This window comes from Diospyros lotus, chromosome 8, assembly GCF_014633365.1.
Source record: "Diospyros lotus cultivar Yz01 chromosome 8, ASM1463336v1, whole genome shotgun sequence".
NCBI lineage: Eukaryota > Viridiplantae > Streptophyta > Magnoliopsida > Ericales > Ebenaceae > Diospyros > Diospyros lotus.
The window spans coordinates 41,513,363-41,524,999 of record NC_068345.1 but is presented as its reverse complement, the minus strand read 5'-3'; the positions used below and the strand labels follow the sequence as shown (position 1 = coordinate 41,524,999).

At 35.9% G+C, this 11,637-nt stretch overlaps 1 pseudogene; it reads left to right on the top strand.

Moving 5' to 3' along the window:
* Positions 1-11,510, top strand: part of LOC127808666 (aspartic proteinase-like) — a 14,336-nt pseudogene extending 2,826 nt beyond the window's left edge.
* Positions 11,511-11,637: the final 127 nt, after the last annotated feature.

Here is an 11,637-nt window from a genome sequence, read left to right as displayed (position 1 = left end):
TCCTCCTCCAACTTCGCATCCCATCCATTCCCGTCATTCTTTCTCTCACCTTGCCCTTTCGCTTGTCTTCTTCGTTGTTGTCGAGGCCACCACACCGCAGGCTCCATGGTTGCAGGGAACTTTTGGAGCATCACGCCGAGTAAAGGGAGCGGGAAGGCCCTGTCAAGCGCCAGAACTTTGTCCGTGGCCTGGTTCACATCATCCAGGGTTAACGCGTTGCCAAGAGACACCATTGTGCGCATTTCTGCATGAAGTTGCTTGAACAACTTTGCAGCGTTTCGGTTGCTCTTCAACAAGTTGAGATGGCTGAATCTTGTTCATGATTATCAACATCCCAGTGGCTGCCAAATACAAGAAGGTGGAGAGAGCTTGAACGCTGAAAGAGGAGCACCGCCTGTATCTGCTACTGTACCTGCAATCCCGGCCATTGTTGCTGCTGTGAGAGTGATCGTATTAAGGGATGTCAAAAGTAGACTGTTCCAATTGTTTCTCTGCTCCCCGATATTCTTATGCATCTCCACTCTATCTTCAATAGCCTCCATGATCGCGTAAAACTTCCTTGCTGTCACCAAAGGATCCGAAACCTTGTAATCGTATCTTGGAAAAGCAGAAATCTTTTCCACAAAACCAGTAGTAGTCTTCGTATTTGTAAAACCACTTGTCAGTTCCAATTCCTCAATACATGTGACGTTTGGAATAACAAGGCCTTGGTTTCGGAGTTCCGGCATTTTGATTGTAGCTTTGATATTCAAATCTCTCCGGCGACAAGAAGATGAAGAAACCGACGAAGGAGTGATAAAACTTGAAGCTTGAAAGGTGGCCATGATTACTATATACTAATATTAATTGTCGAATGGATTAGGGTTGGAGGACCAATGTGAGATCTCTCTTTTGGGTACTTGTGGCTTTGATGAAGAGTTGAGTGGGCTTAATTATAATATGGGGAGCTATAATCGTTATATTTATATATGCACGGATGTGAATAGAAAGGGGAGTTGGAAAGTTCAACGCTTTGAATGGGCTCTGAGAGTTTAATGAGACCATGTCTTAACAATTAACCGCGGAAGTCCTTCGCGCCCGTTGATTGACTTCCAACAAAAATAACAAGGAAAATTTTGAAACCTAGCCCAACTCAACCCTTTGACACTCCTGGACGAGGTCTCGCTATGTTTAATTAACTCCATTTGTGTCCTTATCTTCATAACATTCAACACTAAGCTCAAAAAAATTATACATTATCTTTTGACTGTTTGATATAATTTAAATATATTACTGTCCGCTAAAATATACCACAAAGATTTGGTATCTTATTATTGTTTTTGTGTCCCATTACAAGTACTTATGAATACTTTTTAGGCTAAATAGTATAAATAGTCATTGATCTTTACTTTAAACTATAAAAAGTGCACTAAATTTTAATTTGTAGTTAAAATATTACTAAATTTTAATTTAGTATATAATTTTATAATTATTGTTAGTTGTTGTTAAAAGAGACTAATAGAATATTGACTTAACTAATTATATGAACTCATATATAATATTAAAATATCACGTTATTTAAATCTAATCTAAAAATTAATATTTGACCTAATACAGAGTAATAACAAATGATTCCTGAATTTTATATTAAAATGTAGAAAGGTGATTAAACGTCAATTTAAGCTCGATTCATCTTAAAAGTTGTACTCGATTCATCTTAAAAGAGGTATTATGCTATTATATTTCTTTGAAATCCATCTACTAGTTAAATTTACAGAAATTGTTATGTTTGGTGTCCCTCTTCTTCTTCTTTCTTCTTGTTTCAGTTCTTGCTCTTCTTTTTGAATCCAAGACTAGAGAGAAAGCAAAGCACCAGATCCAGAGAAAATTTCCACTGACCTTTAAGTTACCAATAGATTATAAATTGAAATTTAATGACGTTTGTACTTAAGTACAAAGTTTAATGTTTAATGACTATTTACTATTAATTTGTATTGGGTCAAATATTAATATTTTGGTTGAGTTTAATTTTCGGGTCGAGTTTAAATGATGTGACATTTTACTATTATATATGGATTTACATTGTTAATCATGTTAGTATTTTGTTGGTTTCTTTTACTTTCAACTGACAATAATTATAAAATTATATACTAAATTAAAATTTAACAATCTTTTATTATAAGTTGATGTTTAGTAACTTTTTTGTACCTTGTTATAAAACTAATGATCATTTATAGTATTGAACCATAAAATTTAAAATTAATGACTCCATGTAATCTAATTGAGGTCAATGCTATATTTATCTATTTCAGACAAATCCTATATATATAACTATCTAATATAATAAAATTCTCAGAATAATATTGACAATAGTAATTGACGTGGCCAATATGGCCACCCTTTAATTACCCGGCACGGTGCGGTTATTACAAGGCATTTGGATTGGATTTATCCCAAGCAATTCTTCATTCGTTTATGTTGTTATTTCCTTAGCAATTAAGCAAAATATTATTCTGGCCCAGGTTCGATTAATTAGTACTAACTTGCAGGACCAGTTCGTCGACTGTCCCGAGCCCGTTGTCGTTGGTTAAGGGTTGAGTTGGCCGCCCCGCCCTGGTTCAAAGTTTTACTCAGTATATATTACGTACGTATATATGTATTTTGTTGAAATTAAAGTCTCAATGAATATGACGGCTTCTGATGAAAAAGCTGAGGTCACATAGATCCGAAGACCCAGACATGGTCTAAGCTTTGAGACTATTCAACCCGTTGAACAGTTCCAGCCTGTCAACCCCACCTTACCCTCCATATCTATCTATCTATCTATCTCTCTATCTATACATGTGTGCGTATGTTTGTTTTTGTTGTGTCATTAGTTAAAATTTCTTAAAATAGTTAAAAATAAAAAAGTTTAAAAGTCTAAAATAATTTTTTGACATAAAAGGTATATTTTTTTTTATACGCAAGGGTCTCATATAACACGTAAATTAGATAATTTTGATATTTAAATTTTTTTTCAAGAAGATAAACATCATTTATAAGATATTGGCATTATCCAATTTTTTTTTAATCCTAATAGAGTTAAAAAAATTAATATAAACGTTATTTATAAAATTTCTAATTTTAGTAGAATTAGACAATATTAAAATAGATGTTATCTGTAACAATTTTAATATTGAACTTTTTAAATTATTTCATACTCTTATAAAAATGGGTAGATACTTATATATTTCAGAAAAGATATGTTTTTAATATTATTTTTAATACAATTTTTATTGTTTTTAGTGTATAATTTAAATATTAAAGTGTTTATATTGGGACATCCTCACCTCCCTTTTTTTCTTATAGACTTAAGCAGGTAATAAAGTTTTGAATTAAATAAATTTATTATTGTATCTGGATACCAACAATTTTCAAGCCAAAGAAGTATACCAAAAAAATCACAACTACTCTCACAATAGAAGAAGCAAAAAAAAAAAAAAAACAAGGAGATATATATCTCTGTATATATGATCAGCCTTCAAGCTTCGGGCGGACTGTGTTCGTCAATTTCCTCATCATCATCTCCGTCTTTCTGTAGAGAGGTGATCAGAGCTATTATCGACATTCCCAAGCCCCGGAATGGTAGAATCTCTCTTCCCAATTATCTCACAACCACTACAGGCTTGGTGGAGGAATTGGATTTCAGAAGTAGTGGTTGTGGTTACGCAAATACGACCACTGCCTAAATCGAGAAATTACTCTAATTCTCCCGTAGTATGTCAACCGTCGAGCTTACACTAATAAAGTTTCGGGACCCAACGGTGATGGAGAAGCTTTACGCGATCATGCATGGAGGCTATTGAGGATGGAGTGGTTACGCATAAGAATTTTGGGGAGTAGAGAAGTACACTTGGAACAGCCTGCTTTTGACATCCATTAACACGATTACGCTCGCACACAGCAGTAACAATGGCTGGGATTGCAGGTACAGTAGTGACAGGCGGTGCTCCTGATCTTTCAGAGCTCAATCTCTCTTCCACATTCTTATATTTGACAGCAACCGGGATGTTGATAATTATGAACAAGGATTCAGCCGTCTCAACTTGTTGAAGAGCAACGAAACGCTGCAAGGTTGAGCAAGCTACTTCGCGCAGAGGTTGGCACAATGGTGTCTCTTGGCAACCCATTAACCATGGATGATGTGAACCAGGCCACGGACAAAGTTCCTTGACAATTATTAGAGGCCAAATAGTATAAATATACATTAAATTAATTTTGTATTAAGATTAAAAAAATCATTGAATTTTAATTTATAACTAAAAAATTATTAAATTTTAATTTAATATATAATTACACAACGTTTCTTAATTGTCATTAAAATAGATTAATGAAATATTGATATTTTAATACTTTAATATAAAATTTAGTAATATTTTTATATTTTTGTATAAAGTTTAATGACTACTTGTGTTATTTAGCCGTTCACATTATTAGTTATGTCAACATTTTGTTAGGTTTTTTTAATGGCAATGAACATTAGTTATAGAATTGTATAATAAATTAAAATTTAATGACATTTTGATTACAAATTGAAATTCAATACCTTTTTATACTTTAATATAAAGTTTAGTGACTATTTATAGGAGTGTGCAATCGGTTATAACCAAATCGAACCGCCCAAACATTATAAGCCGAACCGAACCATATGCAATAACAGAACCAAACCGATCGACTAACCCCAACAAATTGAACTAACCGAAACTTAAACCATGCTAACCGAATCGAAAACAGAACTAGAAGACAAAATAACCAAGAGACCGGCTTTGTTGTTGCTGTCGGCCACCTAGCCGGCCGGTGATTCCTATGATCGGTTCCGATCATTGGATTCCCCCAACCACGGTAACCCACATACCCAAAAACTAAAAGCATCTAATGGTGGGATTTTAGTAAATCTAGGTTTCAAAATTTTAATGTAAAAGAGAAATAACCAGCAAACTTACTGAAAAAACCATCGGCGTAGTCTTCGTCTGGATCACCGGCCTTCGTCTTCTTCTTCGCCATCAGCGACGACGACTAATGGTGGAGGGAGAGAGAACAGATGAAGAGATGAAGATGAAGAGCCTTCGGCCAGTGCCTAATCTACAAAGCATCAAAGAGTCTTCGTCTTCGCCATCTCCATCGAAGAGCCTTCATATTCACCTTCGCCTTCGTCTTCGTATTCATATTCGTCATCGCCAGATCTGTGAACTCAAACTCGAAGAGAAGAGAAGATGAAATGGCGAAACGCGAGAGAGAAATAGAGAGAGAGAAAAGAACGAAGAACAGAGACAAGCCCATAGAGTGTCACGCTCACGAGAAGAGGGGCAATTCGATTCGCGTGGGGGGGGTGGCCAGTTTGGTTCACCAGGGACTATCTACTACAAGTTCGGTTCGGTTTGATTTTTTGAGTATTTTTATCAAAATAATCGAACCGAACCGAATAATCAATTTTAAAAGAAAAATATAACCGAATCGAACCGCTCTTTTTGAAAAAATGAACTGAACTGAACCGATCGAACTTTTCGATTCGATTCAGTTAGTTTGATTTAACCGAACTTTTGCTCACCCCTAACTATTTATATTATTTATCTATTATACAACCATTATCTTTAACAATTGAACAAGAAATCATTCCTCTTCAATAAAAGTACGGTATATTGATTTTATCCCTCAAGGCATAGGTCAAGCAGTCAGTTGAATAATATGTCAGTGTCAATTCGGTAGATTATGAGTTTGATTCTCGTCTTGCTCAAAAAACCAAAAGTCCAACTTGTAATTTATCTCCCATGATGTAATTGAGAGCATGAGCATGAGAAGTCGTAAATTGGTAAGGCTTATCAATTTGTGATGAGGAAGCAGCAGCAACTCCTGTTAGCACCCAACCACCATTGAAAACTAGGCTTCTCATGTTGACTTGGCTCCTAATGCACTTGTAGCTCTGCGAGCGACTTCCTAGTCCAATGGGAGAATCATCTGTTGATTGCAGGACCCTTTCTTCCATGCTTATAGTTTCTTTTACAACTGGGGGCAAAGTATTTGACCTCTCACCATAGGAGGTACATCGCACTTCGCCATTGATGAAGGTTCCTATGTGATACAAAGCTCTGCGCCAATCATGTTGCTTTTTTGAATCTTTTGTAATGTAATTAATGAATGTACTTGAAGTTTGAATGAATTGTGGTAGAGCTTAATTTCAGCTTTAGACAAGGTACCAACTCTCCTTAAATTATGGAGATTTGGTATTGACCCATACTTTTGTATCAAATATATAAGTTTTTGAAGTAATGGAATTTTTGTATCCTTCTCTTTATCTCTCTGTCGCCTTCTTCTTCAATAAAAAAACAGCACAAAACTTCCAACATCTGGTATCAGAGCCTTCTTGATCTTAGTGGGACTGTGTGTGAGAGAAAACAAGTAAGAAAACCTCACTTAAAAGCCTAAACACTTGAAAGATTTGAGTGTTTTTTTGTGATGGCTACAAGCAGCAATATCTCTGCTCCTTCTCCTCCAATCTTCACTGGAGAAAATTACCATGTTTGGTCTGTGAAAATGGAGGCATATCTCAGGGGTCTGCTACTGTGGGAAGCTATTGAATCAGACTTTGAAAATGTAGAGCCACAGAATCCAACTCTGAATCAGCTCAAAGTATATGAAGAAAAGGTCTCTAGAAAATATAGAGCCTTGAGTTGTCTTCATTCAGCAGTAAATGAGACTATTTTTATCAGGATCATGGCATGCAAAACAGCGAAAGAAGTTTGGGATCAACTAAAGTCAGAGTTTCATGGAAATGAAAAAACTAAACAAATGCAGATCTTCAACTTAAGGAAGGAGTTTGAACTTCTCAGGATGAAAGAAACTGAGAATGTGAAAGAGTATATTGATAGAATTATTAAAGTTGTTAATCAAGTAAGGCTGCTGGGTGAGGATTTACCAGAAAAAAGAGTTGTGGAGAAGGTAATGGTAACTCTTCCCGAAAGATTTGAGGCAAAAATCTCTTCACTTGAAGATGCCTGAGATTTATCTAAACTTTCTCTCACGGAGCTTGTAAATGCTCTACAAGCTGTTGAACAAAGAAAGGCATTTAGAGAAGAAGAAGGCTCAACTGAAAGTGCACTTGTTGCATCTCAAAAGGCAAAAGTGCAAACAGATGATGCAAAGAAAGGCTATCATAAGAGAGGTAAAGATAAAAAGTTTAATCAAAACTACAAAGGAAGAAATAGAAAAGGCAAGTATCGACCTTGTCCTCACTGTAAGAAGACAAATCATACTGAAAATTATTGCTGGTACAGACCGGGGGTCCAATGCAAATCCTGCAAGCAGTTTGGACATGTTGAAAGGATTTGTCCAGGAAATTCTAGTCAACAAAATCAAGCTCAACCTGCTCAAGTCATAGAAGGATCTGAAATTCAAGAGGATAAACTTTTTGTTGCTGCCACAGTTGAGAGATGTTTAGCTGCAACTCAAAACATTGATGCCTGGATGATTGACAGTGGTTGTACTCATCATATGACAGCAAACTTTGAAAATTTTAGAACTTTGGACAGAACATATTCTTCCAAAGTAAAGCTTGGTGATGGGAGACTAGTGGATGTCAAAGGCAAAGGTGTTGTGTCTGTGCAAACTTCATCAGGTACAAAGCTTATCTCTGATGTGTTGTTTGTGCCTGAAATTCAACATAACTTACTAAGTGTTGGTCAACTGTTAGACAAGAATTATTCACTTGAATTCAAGAATAAGTTCTGTGAAATTATAGATCCTTCTGGTACAAAGCTTCTGACAATCAGAATGTACAATAGGAGCTTTAATATTGACTGGAAAAATGATGAAGTTAAAGCTTTAGTTAGTATTGAATCAGACTCTTGTCTGTGGCGCAAGAGGCTGGGGCACAGAAATTATGATGCCTTGAAGTTGCTTGAAAAGGAGAAAATGGTGAATGATTTGCCTGTTGTGATTGTAATTTCTGATGTTTATGGTACTTGTCAACTTGGTAAGTTGAGTAAAACTCCATTTCCTCTAAACCAAGCTTGGAGAGCAACTGAGAAGCTCCAGCTGGTTCATACAGATATATGTGGACCCATGAGTATACCTTCTTACAATGGCAGCAAATATTTTCTCTTGTTTATTGATGATTTTTCAAGGTATTGCTGGGTCTATTTTCTCAAAAACAAATCCGAAGTATTTTCGATGTTTCATAAGTTCAAGGCTGCGGCAGAAAATCAAAGTGGGCAAATGATCAAAACTTTAAGATCTGATAATGGGGCAGAATATATTTCTTCTCAATTCCAGTCATTCCTTCAAAAGGTAGGCATTCATCATCAACTCACAATTGCTTATACACCTCAGCAAAATGGTGTAAGTGAAAGAAAAAATAGATCAGTCATGAACATGGCAAGGTGCTTGCTGTTTGAAAAAGGATTGCCAAAGAAGTTGTGGGCTGAAGCAGTTAATACAGCTGTGTATTTGCATAATAGACTTTCAACTAAAGCTGTTAATGGTAAAACACCTTATGAAGTCTGGACAGGTGTTAAACCATCAGTAAGACATCTAAAAATCTTTGGCAGCATCTTCTATACCTATGTACCAGAGGCAAAAAGAGACAAATTGGATCAAAGAGCTAATGCTGGTATATTTGTTGGTTATAGTACTACTTCAAAAGGATACAGAATTTTAAATCCTAAAACTGAGAAGGTTTATGTGAGCAGGAGTGTGAAGTTTAATGAAAAAGATGCATGGAATTGGGAGAAAATGATTGGAGAGTCTTCAAACCAAAACACTAATGGTGAAAATGCATCAGAGACTCATGGTGAAACCTTTGAGGAGGACTCACCTTTGAGGAGGACTCTGATAATGAAAATTATGCTATGAGAGGTATGAGACCTCTACAAGATATCTACAATAGATGCAATGTTGCTGTATTGGAACCTGTCACAGTTGATCAAGCTTTGCAGTGTCCAAAATGGAAAGTAGCCATGGAGGAAGAATTTAACATGATAGTCAAGAATGACACATGGTTACTTGTTGACAGACCAGAAGATCAACAAGTAATTGGTACAAAGTGAGTATTCAGAGTTAAGATGAATCCTGATGGCTCAATCAAAAAATACAAGGCAAGATTGGTAGTGAAAGGCTACTCTCAGCAGCAAGGTATTGACTTCACTGAAACCTTTGCTCCCGTAGCTAGATTTGATACAATTAGATTGTTACTTTCTATTGCTGCTCACAGAGGCTGGAAAGTTTATCAACTTGATGTTAAATCTGCATTCCTCAATGGTATTCTTGAGGAGAAAATTTATATTGAGCAGCCTGATGGTTTTGCTATTGAAAGTGCTGTTGATAAAGTTTATTTGTTGAAAAAGGCATTATATGGCTTAAAACAGGCTCCTAGAGCCTGGTATGCAAAAATTGATGGTTATTTGCTTGACTTGGGATTTGAAAGAAGCATCAAGGAAGCAACATTGTATGTGAAGGAAGTGGTTGCTGAAATTCTAATTGTTTCAATCTATGTTGATGATATTCTTGTTATCGGAAGTAATTCAAATTCTGTGAAAGAATTTAGGAAACAAATGGAGGGCATGTTTGAGATGAATGATTTGGGGGAGATGTGTTATTTTTTGGGAATGGAAGTGTCTCAGGTTTCAACAGGCATTTTCATTTCTCAAAAGAAATATGCAATAGATTTGCTGAAGAAATTCTCTCTAACTAGTTGCAAAGCTGTTAGTACTCCAGCAGTTCAAGGATTGAAATTACAAGCTGATGATGGGTCAGCTTCTGTTGATCCTTCAATCTTTAGGAGTTTGGTTGGTTCTTTGTTGTATTTATCAATCACAAGGCCAGACATAATGTATGCAACCAGCATTCTATCAAGATACATACACATGCCAACTGAAAATCATTTCACAACAGCCAAAAGGGTCCTGAGGTATATTCAGGGGACAATTTCATATGGTGTGATGTTTAGGAGGAGTTCAGCTCTGAACTTGCTAGGATTCACTGATAGTGATTGGGCTGGATCACTTGAAGATTCAAAAAGCACCTCAGGCTATTGCTTTACTCTTGGATCAGGTGTTATATGTTGGAGTTCAAGAAAACAAGGCTCTGTTACTCAATCAACTGCAGAGGCAGAATATATGGCTGCATCTGCTGCTGTTAATCAAGCCTTATGGCTAAGAAAAGTTATTAATGAACTGAAGTTTAAGCAAGAAACTGCTACAAAGATTTTGTGTGATAACAAGTCTGCTGTTGCAATGGTTAAAAATCCAGTTTTTCATGGAAAAACTATACACATTAAAATCAAATATCATGCTATTAGAGAAGCAGAAAAGGAAGGTGAAGTTGTGCTATTACATTGTTCAGCAGAAGAGTAAGTTGCTGATATTTTTACTAAAGGGCTGTAGAAGAATAGATTCGAAGAACTTAGAGACAAGCTTGGTGTTGTGCATAGCTCTTGCATCAAGGAGGAGTGATGAAGGTTCCTGTGTGATACAAAGCTATGCGCCAATCATGTTGCTTTTTTGAATCTTTTGTAATGTAATTAATGAATGTACTTGACGTTTGAATGAATTGTGGTAGAGCTTAATTTCAGCTTTAGACAAGGTACCAACTCTCCTTAAATTATGGAGATTTGGTATTGACCCATACTTTTGTATCAAATATATAAGTTTTTGAAGTAATGGAATTTTTGTATCCTTCTCTTTATCTCTCTGTCGCCTTCTTCTTCAATAAAAAAACAGCACAAAACTTCCAACAGCCATCTTCTCATTTTTACATTCTTTGCACTTGTGTACACCATTTTGATTGTAGTAATTCACCAATACTAAACATCTCAGCCTTACATAACTTTGTTTCCCATGTTGAGGACACCTGAAGGGTATTTTTTTATGTAGTTTTGAGTATATGAGCTCTTCTTCTTAGTTTGGAAATCTTCTTACTCCATGTTGGAGAAGTAGAGAACAATACTCATTTGATGGCACTAAAATGATATTGTCATTTGGGTTGTTTGATCAGTACATACTGAAGGTGGGCGAGGGCGCTGCAGCGCAATGCATTAGCGGCTTCACTGCCTTGGATATTCCTCCCCCTCGCGGACCTCTTTGGTAAACACTACACTTCATTGTCACCCTCTGCTAAAACTTCTCCTATAACATCAGACACTTTCAACTTTTATCAGCTTACTAGGTAGTAATTATGGCTAAAAAGTTTATTGTTGAACTTGCAGGATATTGGGAGATATATTCATGGGTCGTTACCATACCGTCTTTGATTATGGAAATATGAGAATTGGGTTTGCGGAAGCAGCATAAGTGAAACCAGGACCCTCGAGAGTTATGTTCCTTTAAATAGCTAGGCTTCTTCTTCAAGTACACTTAGCAAACCTAATGGCATGTTTAAGTGGTGAAATCAAACCTTATGGTGCTGGTCTCAGCTTTAGGCAAGACTTGCGTGTGTAAATATTCAAGAGCTTTTACCTGTCTATTACAGTGAATGACCATAACTAATGTTGTGCCTCCCAACTATATGTATTTTGCTGCTTTATTTGCCAAAAAAAAAAAAAGGACCATTTCTTATGAATATATTTATATGTATTTTATGTTGGCTGTTATGGAAGTGATATAATTTTGTCATTTGGATGTTACGTTT